The sequence below is a fragment of the Dermacentor albipictus genome, chromosome 7 (genome assembly GCF_038994185.2).
Source record: "Dermacentor albipictus isolate Rhodes 1998 colony chromosome 7, USDA_Dalb.pri_finalv2, whole genome shotgun sequence".
Taxonomy (NCBI): Eukaryota; Metazoa; Arthropoda; class Arachnida; order Ixodida; family Ixodidae; genus Dermacentor; species Dermacentor albipictus.
In genome coordinates, this window is record NC_091827.1 from 46680136 (window position 1) to 46705710 (window position 25575).

General features: G+C 44.8%; 1 long non-coding RNA gene across 2 annotated transcripts in view; it reads left to right on the forward strand.

Annotated features, from left to right (window-relative positions):
* LOC135916392 (uncharacterized) overlaps nucleotides 1–25575 on the forward strand; it is a 365570-nt gene that overhangs the window by 41220 nt on the left and 298775 nt on the right. For both annotated transcript variants that reach the window (XR_011507402.1, XR_011507403.1), the window contains exon 2: nucleotides 23637–23715. This is a non-coding gene — a long non-coding RNA (uncharacterized lncRNA). The remainder of the gene's footprint in view (nucleotides 1–23636; nucleotides 23716–25575) is intronic.

Genomic DNA, 25575 nt, shown 5'->3' on the forward strand with positions numbered 1-25575 from the left:
GCTCTTGCCGGACGCATACGAGACATTCATGAAACGGACAAAAGAGGGCTCGAGGGGCTCTTCTTAGAGAAAAAGGCATATGTTATAAGTATGTTCATATCGCCACCGTTTGATGGTCGCGAAGACAATATTGAACGTATGGACTACAGTGTGGCACCGCCAATGGAGCCAAGCAATACATCTTCGTCAACTCAGGATAGCTTACGCAGCCCCCACGAATTCTCTCGTTGATTGCAGTATATTCTGTCTAATGGCTGCTTGAAATATTGCGAAAAGCATGATATAGCAAAGGAAATATAAAGCTTCCAGTCAATATCGTGCGCCCTTTTACGGAAATGAAAGAAATAAAAGATCTTTCGATGCCAGTCTTGCGAACACGGGATAGATACCTGTATTGCTTTGTAGTAAGCATTGCGGCGTTTTGTGGACTCGGAGATTCGCCAACATACGGCAGCCACAGAAGCTACACTTCTGCAACTGCAGCTCGAGTTCTGAGTCTTGAACAGTGCCATACAATGTAACGTAACACCAGCTTTACAAAGCTAAAAAAAACGCCGTTACACTCGGATGAAGCGTACCTAGGTTAGACGTTGCGCTTGAGGTCGTCATGCTGTGTTGTAACACTAGGTGGCGGTGACATAGCGCGACAAAGCAGGTCGTACAGCTGCTGTTGCGCGGAATGAATGGAGTCTTGCAGCGTTGTGACATGGCTTGCCATAACGCTGGCGTGATGAAGAACGCCGGCAGTGGTGTTGCATGAGTTGCACCTCGGTGGGGCATGAGATGAGAGCAAGGGAAAAAGCGCGAAAGGAAATGAGTAGATATAAGTATCTTGACATTTACAATCTTACAATACATTTCTATCAGTGCAGTGTATGCACTACAGTGCATCACGCACACTTATCGTCCACAGAAATGCAAATTCACTAGTGTCAGACACTCGTGCCAGCGATGGAAGACGAACGCTGCCGTAGCAACACGGTAGAGCCTAATGGACGGAGCGTGAGGGTGCTGTCCATGGCTGAAGATATACCATGGGAGCGTCACGTGGCAGTCTTCAAAACTAGTCATAAAAAAGTATATAAGGGAGAACGAGCACCCATTCACGTGATAGGGAAGCGGTAGATTCTAGTCGGCTTGCTTTGGTTGCCTCTCCTGCGGGAGATTTAGGAACAGGCTGTTACGTCTCAGCAAGACCAAAAGTTCTAATGAGAAGATTACCCCGCGGCAACTCCACCCTTTCATCAGAGCGTATCCCAAAGTCAACGCAGGGTTGACACCCACAGTGAACGGGTCCACAAAAGGCGCATCTACCTGTACCTGATAGCCTGAAAAAATGATGAAAAATACCATCATCGAAGGATAGCGTAGAACGGCGCCTATCTTGGATTCCCATGTTGCTATACGGCCACCTCTTCCATACCATCTGAAATAGAGTGCGGCGGAACGATGCCATATCATGGGTGGGATATTGTGACCAATTCTACGATAATGATTGGCCGCGATACAGTCATCAGATTCTCTGGTCGAGTTGCCTAAGGAAGACGATGGTACTAAAAGCGGAGACCTGTCGTGCAGTGGCGCTGGCATGTGCTGATGTGCACTCAGACGTTGACTATGCTCTTGCATGGAGCTGTCTTCCCTATCCGGAGAAAGTGCGACTAATGTAAAATTAATCCTTCGTATCATATCTGCTTGTGCGCGCATTTATCTTTGCTTCCGAGAACAAACGTGCTGACGTTTCCTTTCAAGATGACCTTCCCTGCCAACGGTATTTTTCTTTTCACACTGACCCTATCGCCGAACGTGGCTTTCTATAGAAGGCAATAAACGATTACTCGCCTTCATTCCGTCGACGTGAACTGGCGTCCGTATTAATGTCCGTCGATATGACCAATACACCTTTCCTCTTTCATTCCTACTACCGGACGTATTCTTGTATGGGCTCTGTGGTATCGTGGACCGAACGCCGCCTCGAGCCTAAACAATGCGCACATACGAGACGAGACAAATACACGCCATGGTTAGTGAAGCTTCACGTGTCTGACGTAGTCGTGTCTTTATTGTGTCCTTCAGGTAGGGCACCGAACCACCATCCATTGCATAGGTTGCTGTGTTAGTTCAAGGTGCAAGACGGTAGGACAAAACTTGCTAGAAAATACGCACCGCAGTTTAACGTACACAACAGCTGATTTGGATGGACACTTGACCACGCGCGGGCGTTGTGGCTGGGTTTCGAGGCGAGAGCGCTGGCAAATCAAATGACGACGGTGTTAAGAGCAAGTGATCAACATTTTAAAAAATATATGTCGTCATGAATCAGGCGCCTCAGACGTTGTGCAGGTATCAAGGCAAAGTATTGGAAGTTTTGAACGGCGGGAGCGGTAACAGAAAACCATCCGTTATTTCCCACGCGCTTCCATGCCTGTTATGGTCGGCGCCACTAAATTTACCACCTGTAAACAATTTCGAATGATTCGGCAACCCCGTGGGCCTAATCCTACACAAGAGGCACCGGGCGCGCGCAAGGCTCCGGAGAGCGCGAAAGGAGGCATCAGAAGAGGCTGGCTTGCCGTGGCTAGCGGAATCACGGCGCTTCCTTCTACTTTTATTCTGCCTTATCCATGATGACGTGAACTGACTCCGTCGTATTTTGCGGCCAAACGCAGTGCACCTCTCTCGCGTTCTTCGAGGTATTCTAACCATAAACATCATGGCCCGCGCCTGTGCCATGCATAGCGTGACCGCACGGCGACGGGGCAAACCGCGCCAGCATGATCGTGTGCAGCCGCCTAGCGCTGCACCACACGTGACACGCCAGTTCAAGTGTCCACATTACGGGCTCCGGTCGGCTATGTTGCCGACTTTAGGCCCGACCGCAGCTGCCCGCCGTTCACTTCTTGCACGCTGTGGCTGACTGTCCCCGATGCGACCTCGCCCCGTGACTTGGGAATAGGAAAACTGAACGTCGCAGTCCAAGAGGCAAGGGTTGCGACAACGTCGACATGTGAAAGTCCTCACTACATTCCGTCGGACGTTAACGAAGTGTTTATCGACAGCGTTCGCGCATCTGCACTCGTGGACACTGGAGCCGCCGTTGTGTGTTATGAACCCTAAGCTTTGCCGCTTACTTCAGAAAGTCACGACGCATCTATCTGGGCTGTCCCTCGCCAAAGCAAGTGCTCAGCATGTTCACCGCGTGGCGGCTTGAACTGCTCGTGTTGTCATTGCCGTAGTTCTATACGCCATTGAATTCATCAACCTTTCCTCGTGCTCTCATGGCGTTATCCTTGGCTGCGAATTTCTCTCGCGCCACAATGCCGTTATTCATTGTGAACGGGACGAAATAGAACTCTCGCGGCTCTTAGATTTGCCGCTCACCGACAATTCTTTCCTTTCGAGGAAACCATTTGTCCAAGCCGTCACCCACATTCCTCCGAACACCTCAATGGTCGTGCCTATGTCCACTAGCGGAACCTCTGACGCTGTTGCTCCACTGTCTCCATCTGGCCGCTTTCTCACTCGGATTGGTCTGCTGCTGCCTTTTGCTACAGTGGACATCGCACAGGGCTACAACACCATTTTCGTTTGCAACCCTTTTGCATACCCTGTGTTGCTGATTTGAGGGAAATGTCTTTGCAGTGTAGAAGCGATCGAATACGTTAAAGTTGTGGATGTGCCCAATGACAATTACTGTGCTGGTTCCAGTGCGATCAGCGGTGTTTCTAAGTGTGACCTTTCGCCCAGTGATGTGGTTGCTACTTCGACTGTCGATGCCCTTAAACCGGTCGAGCAGTCTCAGCTTTTGTGCCTTTTAGAAGAAATTCGTCCTTCTTTCGATATATGGCAGTCTTCCCTGGGCTGGACGCCAGCTGTTACACAGCACATCAATACTGGCCCGCAGCCGCCATTGCGGCGAAAGTGTACCGGTAAACACGGACTACACTGCCGTTGTACAGAGCCAAACACTAAACTTGGAAAGCTTCGAGAAATATTTCTGCAGCAGTACGAACCAAATACGACGAAATACTTTAAATACGTGACGTCCAGGTGAGAGATCCGCGATGATACTTCGCCACGCAATAAGTGTCCATGCGACACGATTTTAAAGCGATGGTATATTTCCGGACGCTTAAAATATGACGAGAGAAAACATCGCTCTCATGGTAATGCCACTCAAGCGGGAGACAACCAACTTCTAGTCCTCTTCGGAGCTCTTGCATTATGAAACGTTAGCGCTTCTAGGACAGGAAGTTTCTCAACCACGTGCCATAAACATTGCCTTTCTATAGTCATCCTCTGCTCCTGCTGCCAGTTATGCGTGCATGCTTATTTTCGCAGCGTCCCACCGAATACTTCGAAGTCAGCCCTTTATCCCAGTAATTCACGTGAAAAAGCTTTTATGGCAAACACCCTTGTTGTTATCGGCAATATGGTATCCGTAAATAATATTTTTTGCCCAAATCAAACGCAGTGTCCTATATTCATTACTCATTGCACTCTGCTGGGGATTTCTACGGAAATAAACGGAGCCGAACTATTTTTGAAGCGTCTTTCAGTCGCTAGCAGTTCCACAGGCAGTGGATGATGGATCTACAGGTGTAATGCACGTGCTCGTTCGTTTGCGAAGACAGAGCGGCAGAGGGTAGATAACGAAATAACACGATTCAATGGCGCACTTTCCCCGGAATCAAAAAACCGCAAACACGGTGCGAGATTGTAGCTCTCTGGGAAGAGAACAAAGAATGATTCGAAAAGACGAATAAAAAAACAGAATGGGAGGGATACTAACGTACAAACTTTGTAAGCGCAGTTTCCGGACCATTATTAAGCTCTCTTATAGGTGGCTCGGGAAGGCGCGCGCAAATTCGTCGTGGCAGTTATGTACGCTTGTCTGTCTGACGGGGAGAACGCAGTGGCGATTCTCGGCCCTCAAATGGGCACGAGTGATTTTCCCTTACGTCTAGGCGCCGGCAGCCCATTCGCGGGTGGATGAGATGCATATTTGCCTTGTTGTGCCCACCACGCATGCACTCTTCGAAGAAAGAGACGCAGCAAGAGGCCAAAACAAACGGACCAAGTGTGAGCTCTGTGCCTAAATTCAGAGAAACGTGATCAGTCTTGCCACTGGGAAGGTTCCAGATTACACAATTATCTATAACGCCTAGCAGAGCAAGGGTGGAGTCTTTCCGGCGTATTTTACGTTGGTAGCCCCTCACACACATAGTGTCGAACACCACTATATGTGTTCGTCACTATGAGTTCAATAAGTTATACCTGATATGGCATAGTGAGCTGTCTAAAACGCGACCATACCTGGCTCGGATGGACAAGTGTACTGCCAAGCTACGCCTCTCTCTCTGAACTACTCATGCGAGGCTAACTATAGAGCTTACCTCTGCTTGAGTCACGCCTGGTACGACAAGGGCGCCATCTGCGTACGCTATATATGCCCGATCCACGATGGCTCCTTCTACAGCGAAGCCGTTTAGAGCTACTTCCCCAAGGATTGTCGCCGTGTAACACAAAATTATCATCATCAGGATTTGCTGCAGCGTCGTCGTGTTCTTCCCCAGCTCGTCATTGTCATTAACTTTGTTAATAAATTAATAATTAACTCATCAATTATTGAGAGGCACAAAGCCGTATTCAAAATTACTGCCAATTACAGTGAAGCTGTTAAGGGCTAGTTCCCCCAGAAACTTATCCGTGTGTAGACACAAAACTTCCTATAAGTGGGCCGATCCCGAAGCTAACGGAATACCGGGCTGAACCGCGGTGGAGGGGACGCGGACGTTAAGCACTCCCCATACGTGGGCCGATCCCGAAGATAGTCCAATACCAAGTTGAACTCCGGCGGAGGCGCACAGGGTTTAAGCACTCCCCATAAGTGGGCCAATCCCGAATATAGTCCAATGCCGAGCCCAACCCAGGCGGAGCTACGCAGTCGTAAAGCACTCCCCATGCGTGGGCCGATCCCGAAGATCGTAAAATACCGAGCCGAACTGCGGCTGAGGTACACAGGCATTGAGCACACCTCCTACGTGGGCCAATCCCGAAGATAGTCCAATACCAAGTTGAACTGCGGCGGACACCACGTTACAACACGGTTTGAGGAAGTGACACCCTTTGACCGTTGTTAAAGGCGTTTCACGCCAAAATGAATTACACGCCTTCTATATTGCCTGATGAATCGATTGCTCTATTATAGTTGCTGCCTATTTAAAGTTTCCCTAGGCCAGAGTGGCCGGTGAAAGGAAAATGAGTAGCCCAAGCGAATTAAAATATACCGAGTAAGGACACCAATTCCGCGTACACGGCACTTATTTCACTAGTGGATGCTATGGAATAATTATGCATATATCGTGATGAATCCTGTATGCGAAATAGGTTGTTTCGTTCAGCATCGCTATAGCGTTGCTTTTCACATAGTCATTGACTGCTGCTGTCCAGTTCTATGAAGCAATGACTCTATTCAGCCGTTGCATGTAGTATGCTGCGCAATATTCTCATCTGTCGGGACAAGTCATGCAGCGCACACATGTTTTCTTATGCTAAACTCTACCTAAAGCTCTTCAGGCATTTTCAGCCAGACATGCTTTTACTAATTTCAAAGTAAAAGATTACGTGCTCAACTCTGAAAACGTCGTGTTCATTTTTTTGCAATCATTTATTATTTTGTTTCCCGAGCGCACTTTCTATGGAATTTTCGAACTCACAGCAAGAGGATAATGAACATGCATGATTGTTGAACCAAATGGCGAGGGCTTGAGTGATGTTGAAAATGAAATGCGTTATTCGCGAATGCTTATGGCTTCCGGAGAGCTTAAAAGGCTTTTCAGCAGAATCTATTGCCATGTCATCTTTTTTTTTAGGTTTGTAGACTCTGTTGCCAGGGGCATAGAAGGCGTTCAGGGAATTTCCTCGGGAGGGCTTGTTGGGCTCTTCTTAGAGAGAAAAGTATGTGTTAGATATCATGGTATGCACGTTATTTGGCATCAGTGAAGAGACATCGCCAACATACCTACTGCCACTGGACCAAATACATCATCTTCGTTACCTAAAGGCTACGTCACACAGCTCCCAAATATTCCCTGGCTGTCTGCCGGTCATATTGTCTAAAAGCTCTTAAAATTTGATGCGGAGCATGCTGCACAAGCAGAATTATAAAGACACCCAATAATAGCATGGCTCTTTGAATTAAAAAGTACAGAAAGAAAGAAATCTTTGGTTGTGACCTTTCCATGCACATAACAGAAACCTGTCCCGCGTTGCAGTAAGCATAAGTGTAGTTTCTGCGTAAGCCGCAGAAACTACGCTCCTTCAACTGCAGCTCAGGTTTCTGAAGCTGAACGTTGCCATACAAGGGAGATATCGCCAGCTTTACAGAGTTAAAAAAACCAATTTAAAAAAAGAACCGATGTTTCGCTTGGGTGAAGCATTCAAAGCGATAGTGATCTTATCCGCTGCGCTTGAAGTCCTGACGCTGTGTTCTAACTCTAGGTGAGGGCGACAAGGGTTGACACAGCAGGTCGTACAACTGCTTTTACGCAGAATGAATGGAGTCATGCAGCATTGTGACCAGGCTTGTCACAAGGGTTTTGCGCGCCAAAGGAAATAACTTGATATAAGTAGCATGACATTTAACAACTCTATCCACTCAGTACCGTGTATGCATTACAGTGCGTCATGCCCGCTTCCACGTGATGGACACTCGAAGGACACTCAGCAGCGTTCAATTGGGTATTGGGCAACAACAAAATCTTAAGTTGGGCCACACTAAATTTGGAAGTTGGCCCACACCAAATTTTCAAGTTGGCGAAGACAAAATATTCAAGTTGGCCCATCCCCAAATTCAGGTTGGCCCAGTCCCAAATTTATTTTGGCATACCGTCCTCCACGTCCTCCTGGAGTGTCGGGAAGCCGATAATGAAAGAAAAAAAAATTTTCCCGTAGCATACCGGCCGCGCATCCCCCTTCATCCTGTTATGTTCCTCGGCCCAGAACCTTTATTTGACACCAACGCAGTCCTAAGTTTTCTGAAAGATGTTGTAGGGCTAAAAACATGCAAGACATGTTCGTAGCGGGTCCTCTCTTCAGAGGATGCCGCTGCGATAGCTCTTTAGTATAGCGCATGCCTCTAGGCCCTTGTGTTTCAAGGGCGCTCAGGAGGCAGTAGTGCTCTAGCATTTCTTATAATCTGCTATATTTTACCTATCGTATCATTCTTTTTAAATGCATATAAATGTTCATAGTACAAGTCATACGTCATCGCCATAATTTTATCGTACAGATTTTACGCACTTTAGTGCGTATATTTTAAGGCCCCTTTACAGCCACGTCACACCAACTTCATAGTAATCATAAGTACACTGCCATGCCATGCTATAAATACAAGCTGCAACAGGCCGTCAACCAGTGGGCGTGGCAGCGGTGCTACTATGCAGACCAACCCGTTTCTATACGTTCTGCAGGTAAGAAAACGCTATGGAAAAGTTTACTGTAGTAACAACGTGTGTCTGCCCCTGCTGCCATGCCCACGGCCCTTGATCGATCTTGTGTACTCGATGCATGCTCTTTTTCAAACTCTTCTACTACTTAGCGGGGACGTTGAAACAAATCCGGGCCCAGATGATGTGACCATTGCAGAACAGCTGAAGTCTATTGCGAAAGATATCCAAGAAATAAAGAAAGGTAAAGCAGCGGCTAACCAAAAGCTTAATGCAATCGACAAAAAATTGGAAAAGATTGGAATGCTTGAGAAACAAGTTGCTGAGAGTAATGAAAAAATAGCTGCACTTGAAGAGAATGTGTCCTTTCTGGCAAGAAAAGTTGACGAACTGGAAAATAGAAGTCGTAGGTCGAACCTCATCATCTATGGGTTGGATGAAGAAGAGGGTGAATCCACTGAAAGTCTCCGTGGGTCTGTAACTAGAAACATCTTTCAGGATATACTACATATTGAAGTCGAAGGCATTGAAAGGATTCATCGTCTGGGGCGAATGCGAAGTGACAGAACAACAAACAGGCCAGTCATGTTGAAACTTTTGGACTATCGTGATAAGGTGAAGATCTTCAAATGCTGCTCAAAGCTAAAGAATTCAGGATATTCTATCAGCGAAGACTTTTCACGTCCTCTCAGGGAAATCAGAAAGAAACTATGGGATAGAACTAAAACAAACCGTGCCAGAAAGGAGAAGGTCTTCCTAATGCACGGCAAAGTAAGCATCAATGGCCAGCTTTTCAAATGGGATGAAGAAATAAACGACTTGGTCGAAATAAAAAAAAGTGAGAAGAAAATAGAAAAAAAACGGAAATGCGAGCAATCCATCAAAGAGAACACGCAGCTGCCGATAACCCTATTAAATATAAACGCGCGCAGCCTTCTAAATAAGATTGACCACTTGGAAGCTACCCTTCTCACCTTTAATCCAGATATTGTTGTGATCACTGAGACTTGGCTGCATTCTGGCGTTCAAGATCATGAAATCGTTCCCCCGGGCTATGTCATCATTCGCAAAGACAGGGAATCTAGGGGTGGGGGAGTGGCCTCGGTCTTAAAACGTGATCTACCCTTTACGCAAATGCCTGACATTCCTGGTGTAGAAGCCGTTTGGTGCAAAGTTCACTTGAAATGTAAATCTGTTAATGTGGGCGCGGTCTACAGGCCACCAAATGCTGAAACTGTGTATTTGGATCTTCTGTTTGATTACATGTATTTATATGTCTATGGCTCTATGATCATACTAGCTGGCGACTTTAATTGTCCGCTAGTTGACTGGAATACATTAAGCTCAACTGATGCAACAATTAATGCCATGTATCGTATCCTATTCACTTTAGAACTTGTACAAATTGTTAGAGAGCCTACTCGTGCGCAAGGATCATCCAATTCTATACTAGACTTGGTGTTTGTTAGTAACTACTTAAGAATAGATGATTGTAAAGTTGAAGTGTCAAAAGGAATTTCTGACCATGAAACGGTACTGTGTACGCTGTTCTTGCCAAACTTGGGTCGCCAGCGCGGTCCGACGAAATATGTGCGCGCATTTAACAGAGCGAACGACGCGGCTGTTATGACGTATCTTATTCATGAATTTAATGATTTTTATGATTTGTATGCTCAGAGTATCGTTACTGTTGACGCCTTGTGGGTACAATTTAAAGAGCACGTGATGCATTGCATCACAAATTTTATTCCTTTGAAAAAGAAGGCAACATGCAAGCACAATCCGTAGATTACTCGAGAAATAATCCACATGAAACGAAAAATTAATAGGTTAAGGCAACGAAATAGGCAACGACCAAACTTAGAACTAAAGGTAAACATAATTTCACTAACAAAACAATTAAAGAATAAAGTACTCGAAGCTAGGAAACGATTTTGTGGCACTACACTTAACAACTTCATTAAAAATTCGCCGGCCAAGTTCTGGAGGTATTTAAACAGAATGTTACTGCTAGTTCGCCTACACGTGGAAAGCAGCAAGCTGACTCATTTAACAATTACTTCCAGTCAATATTCACCGCCAATAACGGTGTTTTAGGACCACTAGCGTGCTATAGTAATGAGTCTACACAACTTTCTGGCACCCCGGTGATAAGTGTACCTGGGATTCTTTCTCTGTTGTTGAACCTTTATGAAAGAAAGAGTTGTGGTCCTGACGGAATTCCAAACTGCTTTCTTAGGTGCTATGCCGAACCAATCAGTGAATATCTCTACCTCATATTTTCTAAGTCACTTCAGGACAGCTGTCTGCCCGCTGAATGGAAGGTAGCAAAAATTGTGCCCATTCACAAATCAGGCGACGTAACGACCCCGTCCCATTACCTGCCTATATCCCTCACATGTACCTGTTGTAAAATTCTTGAGCATATCTTATTAAAATTTCTTAAAGAACATACTGAGACTAAAAACATCATTCACCAAAACCAGCATGGCTTCAGAGCAGGGTTGTCCACTGTTACCCAACTGGCAGAAATCTTTCATGACCTCGCAGAGGGAATCGATCATCAAAGTCAAACTGATATAATTTTCCTTGATTACTCAAAGCCTTTTGATCGTGTGGCACATGCTAAACTGAATTTCAAACTAAACAAAATACTTGGCGATGGTCCCGTTACGAGGTGGATAGCCAGCTACTTATCAGAACGCCGACAATATGTGCAATACAATGACCATGCTTCTGATATCGTTCCGGTCATTTCTGGCGTGCCGCAGGGCTCTGTGCTAGCACCATTTTTGTTCATTTTATACATAAACGACATAACACATCACGTTGATGTGAAGGTGCGTCCCTTTGCGGATGACTGCGTGCTCTACCAAAAAATAAACACTCATGCAGACCAAATAAGGTTAAACACAGCTTTGGGCAACGTCATAAAGTGGTGCAATACATGGCAAATGTCAATCAATATGGAAAAAACTGTAGTGATGTCTGTCACAAATAAGAAAACAAAACTTAATTTCTCTTACGGTACCTGCAACGGCGTTCTCAGAACAGTAACTGAAAAGAAATACCTTGGTGTGATTATTTCTGATAATCTCAGCTCTAAAACCCAAGTACAAAACGTTACCAAAAAAGCAATGAACAGTTTATACTTCCTTAAGCGCACCTTGCGCTTTGCGACTCCAGATACCAAGTTACTCGCTTATAAAGTTCTTATCCGTCCAATCTTAGAATATGCAAACGTCGTCTGGTTTCCATATATGCAAAAAGGTGTACGCATGCTCGAATCAGTTCAACGAAAAGCTGTTCGTTTTATCTACCATAGATACCGGCGCACTGATTCTCCCACAGAGCTGCTTTCCTACGCAAGCCTAGACACCTTATCAAGCCGCGCCACGCTCCATAGACTCAAGTTTCTTTATCAATTAATTCATAACGCATTTAACATGGATCCTGCTACTTACATTAGTTTTAATCGTTCTAGAGAAACACGTCACAAGCATGACTTTACGATTAATGAATACTCTTGTGCTAACAACACATATTACTTTTCCTTTTTCCCTCGAGCCATAAGAGAATGGAACGGGCTAGATAAATCTATAACTGCGCAGCATTCCTTAAAAAAGTTCGCTGAGCTCGCAGCCTCGTCAGTCTTATCAACAATCCACACCTGACGATCATGTTCAGACTGTATTGATATTGTGTTGCCCACACGGTGTGTAACTGGCGTGTTACTGTAGTGTACTGTATACTGTTTGTATTGTTGCCCGCTTGATGTGTAACTGGTCTATTACTGTACTGCACTGTATTCCTGTATCTTTCTGATAAATGCACTCCTGTAACAGTCCCAGTGGGACTAACAGTATGTTAAATAAAATAAAAAAAACCATTAGCACAGACATGGCGCTCTTTGGCCAAACCTGGTCCTTGCTCCGAAAAACCCCATACATCGTCATCATCACCACCGCTGAATTCCAATATGACCCAAAACCAAATTTTAGGTAGAGCCATCGCCAAATTTTAGTTGGCGAACCCCTACTATAAACTTGCCATGCATCTTCTAAGGAGCCCATGTATTTCTATGGGTATTCTCTCTTGATTTTATTTTTTTGTTTGTATTATTCCTTTTCGCTTAAAGGCTACCAGTCATGTACGTTTAAAACATAATAACAGGAAAATATCTGAACTTTGCAAATTACGCATGTTCGTGCAGATACAAGGCATTACAGTTTTTCTCGTTACAGGGCTGAGGAGGTCGCCGAAGAATGCTTACGCATCAAAAGCTTAAAATAAAGTAACGAAGGTTTCGCTAGAGGAAGTGACTCACATGTTCGGAATGCTGCGATTGACTGGCGCTAAAATTGCGGCGCAGTTCAATCTGCAGCTTGCTCCACTGCCGCGATGAAATGGTCGCTTGTTGTAAGACGGCATGTACGTCAAACAGGTGAAACAAACGCGTCAGCAAAGCAGTAAAAGAAAAGCATTTAAAGAAAAGAAAAGAAAAAAGAACAATTAGAAAACACAAGGAACGTATTGTGAAAAACTCTCTGACGTTGACTGAGAAAGTGTTATACAGAATTTCTTATGAAACCGCTTTCTTCTAAGGCATTAGGATTGGGTTTTTTAAGGAAATTGAAAAAGGAAAGATTTTTCGCCTGAATTATCATATTATGTTTCTGGGATACGAAATAAAACAAAACAATTATAATGTTTTAGTCAGAAGTTGCTGGGGCAGCCAGAAAAAACTAAACGCCAGGGACTGGTGGCGACGCCGCCTTGGAGTGCTGTAACCCCTCCTGAGCCCGCTATGACGTCACCGATTTTTTCGGCATGTGCTCGGGCGCTGCCTAATTTTATATCGGTAAAAGTGGACTGCACTGGCGTCCTTACGGAACCAAACACTAAACTTAGCAAGATTCCAGAAATATTACTGCGCCACAACGACCCAAATAGGAAAAAAATACTACGAATGCGTGACGTCACGGTTACAGATCTGCGTCTATGCTCTGGCTCGAAATTCAAGAAATGTAACCTTGACCTTCACTTGCGTCTTGTGATTATCAGCCCATTAAGCTTGCAGTTAACAGTACCACGGTTTTGAAAGAATACGTTATCGGTAAAAAAATGAGTGCGTGTTTCTGGTTAGTCTCCATTTGAGGGCTCAAACTTTTCCCTTCTTGAGTTTCACGCAAATTCATAATATGGTAAGCGTTTATGCTTAAAAGTTCTGCCTCTATATATGTACAGGATTCTACTCTGGCGGCGGCAGCATATGGTATCCGCATGTACACCAATACACATGCAGAAGGAAGACAGGAAATGAATTCTGAATATATCAACGTTGGCAGAAAACGGAAAATTAATAAAAAATATTTAAGAAATCTCGCTTAGAATAGAGAATTCTGTGGCTTCAGAAACGTGAGGTTCTTCGTTCGAACCTACGTAAATTCAAGAAACCACTGCCTCTATAGCGTGCTTTGCCGTCATGATGAAGTGTGTGCGGAAAAGACAGCTCTAAATAAGACGCGAGCTTAGTGGTACTGGCGGGGGCGAAAACCAGCTACGACCGAATGCAGGTTTTCAGGGTTCCTTGTCTAATAGAAGTCGGAAATGAGAAAGAAATATTGCATATATATGTGTTAGAAAAATTATAATTTCTGCCAGTATTTCACTACAGAATCAGGAAGAAAGGCGATGGATTTCGCCAATGGATTTATCATTTGATTTTATTAGCAAGGCTTGGCTATCAGAAGTACAATTTCCGCAAGGCAGTTTCAATGCGATACACATTTAAGGTGATATTTTATATTTCCCTCCGATCAAATATGAGGCGAGGAAACATTGTTCACATGGTAATTGTCAATCAAGCAGGACGCAAGCAACTTCTGGTCCTCTTCGGAGCTTCTGATCCGTGAAACGTTAGCGCTTCTGAGACAGCAAGTTTGTCAGCCATGTGCTCTAAACACTGACTTTCTAAAGCCTTTCTCTATTGGAGCTGCCCGTCATCCGTCCGTGCTTATTTCGCAACATCCCGCAGAATGCGTCGTTTAATCAGGTGAAATGCTTCCATGGCAATCAAATTTGTTGTCATCGGCAGTATGAAATCCTAAAAGAACAAATATATTTTTTCCGCAAATCACACCCAGTGTCGCATGTTAGTTATTCAATGCACTCTGCTGAGAGAGAGAGAGAGAGAGATTAGAATTTAGGAAGGCAGGGATGTTAACCAGTCAATAGTCTGGTTGGCTATTTCTATTAAAACCTATGGAGCCAAACTGTTTGGCAAGTCTCCCTGCCGACTGCATTTCTACACGCAGTGGATGACGGAACTGCAGGTTTAATGCGCATGCGCGTCCGTTTGCGAAGATGGAGCGGCAGAGTGCAGAGAATAAAATAACACGAATGAATGGGGCAATGCGTTGGAACAAAAAAAAAAGACTGCAAACACAGCCCGAATTGCGGCTGTCCGCGTTGGGAACAAGGCACGATTCGAAATCAGGAAGCCATCAAAAAGAGCGACACGACGAAAAATGCGCAAACCCGTTAATTTCGGTCGCAGGACTATAACTATACTCTCTATGATTGATGACGCGGGAAAGCACGCGCTAATTGGCCGTGGTAGTGATGAGCGATTGTCTCGATTCGCAGAGCGAAGTGGCAATTCTCGGCTTTCAAACGGGTACGAGCGCTTTACTGCTACGTCTAGGCTCCAGCGGTGCAGTCGCGGCGAGATATGATCGGCACATTAGCCTTTTTGTTAGGCCTGCCATACATGTACACAAAGAAACGCACCTTTGTGCCGAAATGAACGTACCGCGTTTGTGCTCTGTTCATAAATAAAAAAAAAAACGTGTAACCAGTCTTTCCACTAGAAACGTTCCAGATTGCGTGATTCTCTGTATGCCTAGACGAGTATAAGCGGGAAATTTTCTCAGCGTGTCGCACATTCGTAGCCTCCCACAAATACCAGTACGAATAGCACCCGCCGTGGTTGCTCAGTGGCTATGGTGTTGGGCTGCTGAGCACGAGGTCGTGGGATCGAATCCCGGCCACGGCGGCCGCATTTCGATGGGGGCGAAATGCGAAAACACCCGTGTACTTAGATTTAGGTGCACGTTAAAGAACCCCAGGTGGTCAAAATTTCTGGAGTCCCCCACTACGGCGTGCCTCATAATCAGAAAGTGGTTTTGGCACGTAAAACCCCAAATATTATTATTATTAGTACGAATAGCACTTTTCAGTCCGATAAGTTGTACCTAATATGGCATATTGAGCTCTCTCAAACGCGGCCATTCCTGGCTCTGATGGACATATGTACTGCTGAGTTACGCCTCTCTCTCTCTCTGAACACCCAGCGCGAGGCTAACTCTAGAGTTTACCTATGCTTGCGTCATGCTCGGTGCGACAAAGATGGGATCTGTGCACGGTACAAATGCCCGATCGGACATTAGCCCCTTTTCTCTGTGCAACAAGTAAGCTGCGTGGATAAGTTATGGTTGCAAAGATACGAGCGATAATGCTATGGCATGTTTCTTGTTGCATCGTGGTTTCAGCATGCGACCACCTTGGGTCGTTTTCAGCACGTTCCACACAAAAAAAGAAAAATGTCTTCTGTATTACCTAATGCATCGATTAGGCTATAACAGCTGGGTTACTAGTTAAAATTTCCCTAGCGCTCAAGAGGTGTTTAAAGGAAATAATGAGAAACACAAGCGAATTAAAATCTACCTAGCACGGACACCGATGAAGCGTTCACAGAAGTTACTTTACTAGTGGATTGCTCTGAAATGATTCTACATAGCTCCTGAATACTGCTCTATGCAAAATTAGTTGATTTGTTTAGCTTAGCTAATGCCCTTCTTTCCACATAGTCACTAACTGCTGCTGTTCATTGCTGTGAAGCAATGACTGTAATAGCTCTATTCAGCGTTTGCATGTAGTATGTTCTATGATATTCTCATCTCTTTTATGAGTCAGGCAGTGCACACATTTTTTTAACACAAAATGTTATCTACAGAACTTCCCTATAATGAAGTATGGCATCGTTCTATCTCATCACACGTTTTCAACGAGGCAAGTTGTTTTCTAATTTTCCATTTAAAGATTAGGTGCTCGCCTCCGTGAACGTGGTGTTTTTTTTTTTGCAATAATAGAATGTTTTGTTTCAGTGAGCACCTTCTAAAAAACTTACAGAATGAACTCACCATCAACAAGTTTTCGCTAATTTTTTTTATTTAATGATTGGGTGATCGCCTCCGAAAACGACGTGTTCCTTTTTTTGGTTGGAGGGGGAGGGGAATAATTGAATATTTTGTTTCATGGAGCACCTTCTATGAAAGTTGCACAATGAGCTTACGGTCAAGAGGAAAAAAGGACATGGACATGCATGCATGTTGAACGACATTACAAGGGCTTTAGGGATGTTTAAAATGAAGTGCTGTATTCGGGAGGCGTAATGGCTTCCCGAGAGCTCAAAAAGCTTTTGAGCACACTTTAGTAGCCTGTTAGCCACCATCCGAGTTCATGATGCTTCAGCGATTTGCTTTTATTAAGGTTTCGAGAGCCTCTCACGAGAAGCATTAGAGGCTTTCATGGAATGCCCTCAAGAGGGCTGGTGGGACTCTTTATTAGAGAGAAATGTATGTGTTGTATATGATACACATGCTGTAATGTCCATCATTTCGTGATTCATTAAACGGTATTTACTAGGGGTGGGCGAATATTCTAAATTTCGAATACGAATCGAATATTTTCTTTATTCGAAGCGTATTCGATTCGAGGAATGCATATTCGGAAATTTCCGAATATTCGAGGACGGCCGAATAATGGTAGAAACGGCGAATATTCGGACGGACTGTGAATAATTGAGCACTTAACGAATTATATGCTTGCTACGCATTCTCCTAAGAACATATTTGTTCACAAAGAACTTCGCATGATCCGCTTATTATCTGTAGGCTCTGTTGCAGTCTATCTGCATAACGCCCGTGAGACATGATCAGTATCGGTTTCTTTTTTTACCAAGCTTTGTTCCAGGACTTTTTCATAATGATATATGACGTAATTTCGTGTTCTGTAAGTATACGCAATAAAATATGTAGTGAACATATATATATATATATATATATATATATATATATATATATATATATATATATATATATATATATATATATATATATATATATATATATATATAAGGTTATGTAAAATATGAGTTTATGGAATGCTCTTGACGATCTAATGACAGGGAGAAGACACATTCGACATCTGGCCCTCAGAAGGAAATCACAGCCTATGCGAAAAAGCCTCTTCTGGAAAGGGGCGAGGATCCTTGTGAGTGGTGGCAGTCCATTGGCCGCGTCAAGTAGCCGCTTTTAAGTGTACTCGCCCAGAAGTACTTGGCCATCCCTGCCACCTTCCAAGTGAAAGAGGCTTTTCTATCGGTGGAAATGTTGTCACAATGCATAGAGGGCGCTTACTTTGTGAACATGTTAAGCAGTTGTGTTTCCTTTACAATAACTTGTAACAAGGACATTACCTGACTGAGAGCATTACCTGACATTACCTGAGTGCATTACCTATAATGAGTGCCTTTTTAACCTGAAGCAGCCTTGTAAAATGCAATATTATTCTTAAAAGGGTAATAAAGTTATTGTAACCTCGTTTTGAACTTTTTAATACTATACACATATTCGATATTCGAAGACAGTTTTTTGCCTTATTCGTATTCGATTCGTATTCGAAAATTTCAATATTCGCACACCCCTAGTATTTACATGACGATTACCCAAAGACCCCAGCACTGCAGATGGAGCCAAACATTCCACCTTTCTTACCTAAAGGCTACGTTATATAGCCACAAAAGATGCCCTGCCTGGCAGCAGGTTATAATTTCAATGGGTGCTTTAATTTTTAGCGGAACATGCAGCGCAAGCACAGTAGTGATAACTACCGTCAATAGCTTAAGGCTTTTCAGCAAAATCAAAATAATAAAAAAAAATTCGCGGTGACTCTTGCATATACATAACAGATGCCTATTCTGCGTTGCCTTAAGAATTTTGGCATTTTGTTGTCTGCGAGATCCGCCAACGTACGGCATTAGCAGAGTCTACACTTCAACTGCAGCTGTAGTTTCTGAGGCTGAACTGTGCCATACAAAGAGAGATATCGTCAGCTTTACGCAGCTAAAAAAAAGTTAAAAAGAATCAAGTAAAAAAAGATAACCGCTGTTTGGCTTGGACGAAGTATTCGAAGCGATAGCAAGATTATGCGTTGCACTGGAGATCCTCACGCTGTGTTCGAACACTAGGTGAGAGCGATATGGCACGGCACGGCAGGTCGTACAACTGCTGTTGCGCAGAATGAATAGAGATGGGCAGCGTTGTGATCAGGCGTGTCACAATGGCTGTGAGCGCCAAACGAAATAACTAGATGTAAGTAGCTTGACATTTAACAATCCATTCCACTCATTCCAGTGCATGCATTACGGTGCGTCGTGCACACTTATCCTCAACCGAAGCGCAAATTTGCTTGCGTATGACACTCGTGCCAACGGCGAAATACGAACGCTTTAGTGTCGCCACTGTAGAGCCGACTCAACGGAGCGTGAGTGTATAGTCCACAGCAGAAGGAATGCACGAGGGAGGGCCACGTGACAAACTCTAAGCCTATTCATAGAAAATAATATAGAGGAGAACTAGGCCTTGGTTGGCTTCTTTTTGTTGCGTCTCTTGCGGTGAATTTTGGAATAGGCTGTTACGTGTCAACACGACCAAAAGTCTTAATTAGACGATGACCACGAGGTAACCACTCCCATTCGTCAGCGGCCATACCGAAGTGAACGCAGCGTGGGCACCGGCTGTTGACGGGTCCACAAAAGCGCCCGCTACCTGTACCTGACAGCCTGAACTAATGATGAAAAGGCCCAACGGGAAATGCTACCGAAGAAAGGCCCTGACTTTTTATTCCAAGGCTGCTAAACGGTAACCCATTCCATACCATAGGAAGTGGAGTGCGGCAGGAGAATTACATGGCATGGGCGGGTATCGCGACACATTCGACGATCGCGTTTGGCAGCTATATAGTCACCAGATTCCCTGGTTGAGTCGCCTAAGGAAGACGACGGTATTAAAAGCGGAGCCCTATTGTGCAGTGGTGGTGACGTGTCCTGATGTGGACTCAGACCTTTGATGGAGTGGGCTTTCGTATCTGGAGACAATGTGGCTAATGTAAGATACACCCCTTCTGCCTTCATTCCTACATCCGGACTTATTCATCGATGGGATTTGGGAATGCTGGCCCGAACGCCTCCGTGATCCGCAAGCAGGCGCACAAATCAGGTGTGAGAAACGCACACCAAGGTTGGCGAAGGTTCAAGCGTTCAAATTAAATTAAATTATGGGGTTTTACGTGCCAAAACCACTTTCTGATTATGAGGCACGCCGCAGTGGAGGACTCCGGAAATTTTGACCGGCTGGGGTTCTTTAACATGCACCTAAATCTAAGTACACGGGTGATTTCGCATTTCGCCCCCATCTAAATACGGCCGCCGTGGCCGGCATTCGATCCCGCAACCTCGTGCTCAGCAGCCCAACACCATAGCCACTGAGCAACCACGGCGGGTGCAAGTTCAAGCGTGTGACGCAGTCGAGTGTTCGTTATCTTACTCACGTAACGCACCGAACCACCACACGTTACGTAGGCGGGTGTGTTAGATCAACTCGCAAGACAGCGCGAAACATAGCAAGAAAATACGCACAGCCGTTTAACTCTTACCCTACCAAGTGGAAAATAGGTGTTTTTGTAGCTTACCTGAGATGTCTTTTCTTAAGAAACTACTCTATCCAATATTTTATGTTATACATAAAAAAAGCAGAACCAATTCACTTTTCATGCTTAGAACTTCTATTAACGAGCTGTATGTGATAAAAAGATATGAATTACCAGAATCAAGATTGTAGGATATAACTGAACAAAGTTTGTAAAGACACGCATGTTGTAACAAAGACGCGTAACAAAATTATGAGATGTACTGAATGTATTACCGTGTAATATTGTACTGAATGTATTACCGTGTTTATTGAACAGGTATTCCACTAGAAAATTTTACTGCAAGCACTACAGTTTAGCGTGCCGGGCTGCAGCCACTGTTGTTCAGGGCTGGTTTGCGCCGTCTTCGCTGTCAGAGTCGAAGTGTGACGAATATTCAGCAAGCTGATTCTCGCTACTGCTCGATGCATTGATAAAATCAGGCGCAGACGCAGCGGAATCACGACATCTGCGATCTTTCGGTGCGCGCACACCACTCCCCGAGGCGGCCATTTTTGCTTTCTACTTTGATGATCGCGAAATTTTGAAGCGCATTCGAAAATTACTGCCTTGATTGAAAATGCCTAACTGCTTAGAAAACAAAAATATATTTCTTCTCCTTGAAGTCCAATGGCGCAGTGTGCCCATGTGTGCAGTGTGCCGGCATTTGAAACAAGCAATAGCGGCCGGGAATTGTTGCGTTCTGCTTTGACGTTTGCGAAACGTCCAAGAGCGCCCAAGAATCACCACCTGGTCGGAAAAAAAAAGCGAACTACTCAGATAAAAAAAAAATATAGTTCTCCTCCTTCACGTACGATAGCGCAGTTTTTCAGTGAGTGGCACGGCAGATCTTGAAATCGACGTTTCAAACTATCTTAGCGGGCTTACTATGCCCAATGGGCGAGGTACGGAATGAGTTAAGGTGCCCAACAGCTGAGTGGGCCAAACACAAGACCACGCTGAGGCATTCTGGATGGCTTCCGAGGGGAGAAAGCTGGCAACTCTACTAACGGTGGTGTTGAGTGGAAGTTACGGACGCTTTCAAAAATACTTTCTTCATGGGTTTGGCAACCAAAACCTTCTATATGTTTCAAGACAACGCATGTGAAGCGAAGAACACTGCGTGAGGAAGAAGAAAGCCACCCGTTACTTCCCAGGTGCCTCCATGCCTCTGTCAGCAGGCGCCTCTAAAGGTTAACACGCACCAAACAATATCGAGTGGTCCGGCAACCATGTGGGCCTAATCCTACACAGAGCCACCGGGCACGCAAAAGGCCGCGGAGAGTGGGAGGGGCAGCGTGAGAGAATGTTCTCTTGCTGAAGGTAGCGGCATGGCGATACACTTCCTCTTGGCATTTTTTTCCTGCCTCCATGGCGCGCGCAACCGGCTCCAGTGTCTTTTGCCGGTAAGTGTACTGCACGCCTCTCGCGTTGCTTGAGACGGCCTGCAACATCACGGCCCGCGCCTGTGCCATCGATGGCGTGACCGCAAGGCGGTGGGGTCAACGGCGCCAATGGGCTTCTAGCATACATAAGATTGATATCGTAATAAAATAGAACTGAGCCCAGCTGAAGTAGAAGCAAGGAGAATACATAAAACGGACTGCAGGCAAAGGTTTGTGCTCCGGGTGCAAGCACTTCAATGCACAATTGAAGAAACGTAGCCTCACCACCAATCTTTTTAGAGCGCACCTCTTAGGCAGCTGTTCCAGCGGTGAGCGTAAGCGTTACCCCTCTGAGGCGAGCGAACGAGCACAGCGAAGGATGAAAGCAGAGAGCGCGAGGAGGAAAGCGGGAGAGGAGACTGCAGTGAAAGAATGAGGCGGAAAGCGGAGGAAGAGAGTATGGCGAAAGTGTGAGGAGGCAAGAAGAGCGCCGCACGAGACTACGAGATGGCGCCATAGTATTGTAATCTGACTGTCTGCGCGACGCCAATGGTGTAGTACTTTCTGGAAGTGAGGCGGACCCCAACGATTACACTGAAACCTCAGACTAGCCATGCATAAAAGCCGACGCGTTTGACCCGCAGACAAGATTTCCGACGACCGCGGACTCTTCTCGCCGCTGTCGTTGTGTTGGAGTGTTACTCTTTATGCAGCGCTTCCCTTTGCTTGCAACCTGCCACACGAGACAGATTGGCCGCGCCAGCTAATATATCGGAAAATGAAAACACGTATAGAGATGTGCTCAAGTATTGCGTTAGAGATTATAATGATCATCGGTGAATCTGTCTGATATTTGTTCTGCGAGAGTTCTCTGATTTTTTCGGATTCTGATTTCTTTGAGATTAAAATATTAAAATAGCACCTTTATGTTTTGTTCTGCACCTCACATCGAAACTACTATCTTACTCATAAGCGAATTTAATGCGTCACACTTCTCAGACGGCCTCTGCCAATTATCTCCTTTCCCCCCTATTTCGTGCGAGCTGATTCAATCTTACGCATGCCAATTTCCTAATTTCATGCCACCACCAAATTCTTTGACTTCATAAAACTGGGTACCTGTCCCTCACCAACCGTTCTAGCTGTAACTCGAATGGTCCAGCGTTTATATGTCCTACGTATTACATGGACTTCCCATCTCCACCGCTTCCTCTTTTTGTCGACAACATCGGCTAGCCCCGTTTACTCTCTAATCCAGCCCGCGGTCGGCTTGTCTTTTAACGTAACGTCTGATATCGCTGGGTTGCTGGGAGGCGCCTTCGTCCTACAGTGGACATAAATAGGTTGATGGCGCTTTAACTTCTCAGATTCCTCTTTTGATATGCGTGATGCTAGTGAGTTACCATTCCACGAGTGCTATAAGGCGTTACATTTTCCTTGTTACACTACCTTAAGTGATTAGTGCTGTCGGATGCAAATGGAAAAGTGAGTTGCTCTAGGGAGCTTTGGTTTAAACGCTTGGTATAGTGTTTCACTAGGAAGATTCCGAGCTTTAGTGCTGCAATCACTTCATCGTTGCAACTCATTTATCATCGCAAAACGCTACAACATTGTAACATATATGCACTATGAAAAGCACCTTCCACATTTGATTCAACTTCGCGTTATAGAAAAAGATTCATCACTGATTTACACCTCTTAACGCTTAGATTTAGAAAAAAAGAAGTGTTTTATTACCAAGCACAAATGTACCAACCCATTTGGGTAATAGAGTTCTGTGAAATAATTCAGAAAAAGGAATGAAGAGGTAGTTCTACACTATTTCTAACGACACAGCTCGGATGGTTTTTGAGCTTCGATGAAACACGCAACAAAAATACTTCATCAAGTTCTAACAAATCTTTTTTTCCCTTCAGCTTCGCTTCCTCTCGTACACAACGACCAGTCAAGCCTACGCTTCTGATAAATCTTTTTTTTTTGTTGCTTACAGACAATTTTGGACAAAGCGCCTGTCACAATCACCAAGACGACCACGCTGGTTCGTGCTAATAAATCCGCTGTCGAGAAAGGTAAGCGACACGATACAAAATGGATTGACGGTAATAAATCGAGCAGGTCGGAGAGATAGTGTTTTTTTTAATGAATTGATAAGAACCGGGCCAAATAAAAGAAAAAGTGTACCAGACATTCACATGCAGGAGAAGGGTAACTATAAAAAAACTTGTCGAAGCAATAATTCCTCTTCTGTCTCTGACCTAAGTAGGAGAGTTTGTGTGTGTTGGATAGAGAGAGATAGAACCACACAAGGAAACCTACCGAGGGAATAGAAAAAATATTTTCATGATTCCGTGCCATCCTAGTGACGTGTGATCAAATATACCTGCAAAAGAGATTAAAGAATGTCCACCACGCAGATTTATGAATTATTTCACACGTTCTTTTTGCTGTGCAAAAAGATCAGGAAAGGGAAGAGAGGCTAAAACAGAACAAGTAGATAAGTGAAAATCCTACAGAATTTATCATAATTGTCTAATAAAGAGTAAGCATTGTTTGTCTCCCCTGTGACTTCGTGTTTGCTTAGCTTTGCATGCTTGATTTTCCTAGCTTGTGCACGTCTACGCATGGTCTTTCCAGTGGCAAAGAATGCTTAGGCTTTAGTAGACACTTGTCAAAGACTCTCGCTGCATCGGGCCTCTTCAATGCGATCGTACGGATTGAGCCAGGGCACCGGGAACGGGCGCGCCTCAACGTACCAGAGTGGTCGAAAGAGAACGCCTACTGCAGCAGCAGCATGGCGTGAGGCGTTGCGTAAGGGGAGAGTGCGTTGCCGCATTGGCGCGTCACCCTTGCGGTCACTCTCGCAAGTCCTCCTCTGCGTTCTCACTGCGCCTTGGTAAGGTCCACTGAAAACTCGCCACACCTCTCGACGCGGTCACTGGCCCGCCAGGTGTTCAGACCTGGGAGGGCGATCCGCTGTGTTCCAGTGGACATTGGGCCACCCCGATATCTCTAGTTGGCTCACGCGCAATCTTCAAGTTTTTGCACAGCTAAATTTTAACTTGGCCCGCCTCCAAATTTAAGTTCACCCACCCCGAGATTTCAAGTTTGCCCACCCCGACATTTCAAGTTGGCCCACCTCCGCATTTAACTTGGCCCATTCCAAATTCTAATTTGGCCCGCCCCCATATTATTCTCGGCCTACTCCCAAATTTCAAGTTGCCCCCCCCTCTTCATATCACGTTGGCCCATCTCAAAATTTCAAGGTGACCGAACCCCAAATTTCAAGTCAACCCATCTCCGAATTTCTGTTGGTCCACCCCTATTGTAAGCTTCCCCATGCACCCTCTAAGGAGCCCTAGGTTTCCGTATGGGTATTCTCCTTTATTATTATTTTTTTAGTTGTCTCTTATCGCCTAAAGGCTACTGGTCATCTACATTTACAATACCACAACAATTATATGTCTAGACATTGTAAAGTACAGATTTCTGTGAAAGTAAAAGGCACTTTTTGCCTGACAAGGATGTGGACCTTGCCAAAGATGATTACGCATAAACAGTTTAAAACTATAAAATAAAATTTCCTCAGAGGACGTGACTGACAAGTCCGGCAAGCTGCGATTAGTGTGGACTAAATTGAGGACGCGGTTGAAACGATAGTTTGGTCCAATGCTACGATGAAATGTTCAATCTGTGTAAGACGGCGTGTACGTCAGACTGGCGAAAAAAACGCGTCAGAAGAGCAGGGACAGGTGACCATTTGAAGAAAACAAAAAACAAAACAGTGATGAGCAAGCACCAGCAACCTATTGTGCAAAAACTCTCTGACGTGGACTGAGAAAGCTTTAAACCCAAATATCGTGCGAAGCCCGCACCTTCTAAGGCGTTAAGATTGAGTACTTTAAAGGAATTTTAAAAATAAAAATTTTCTG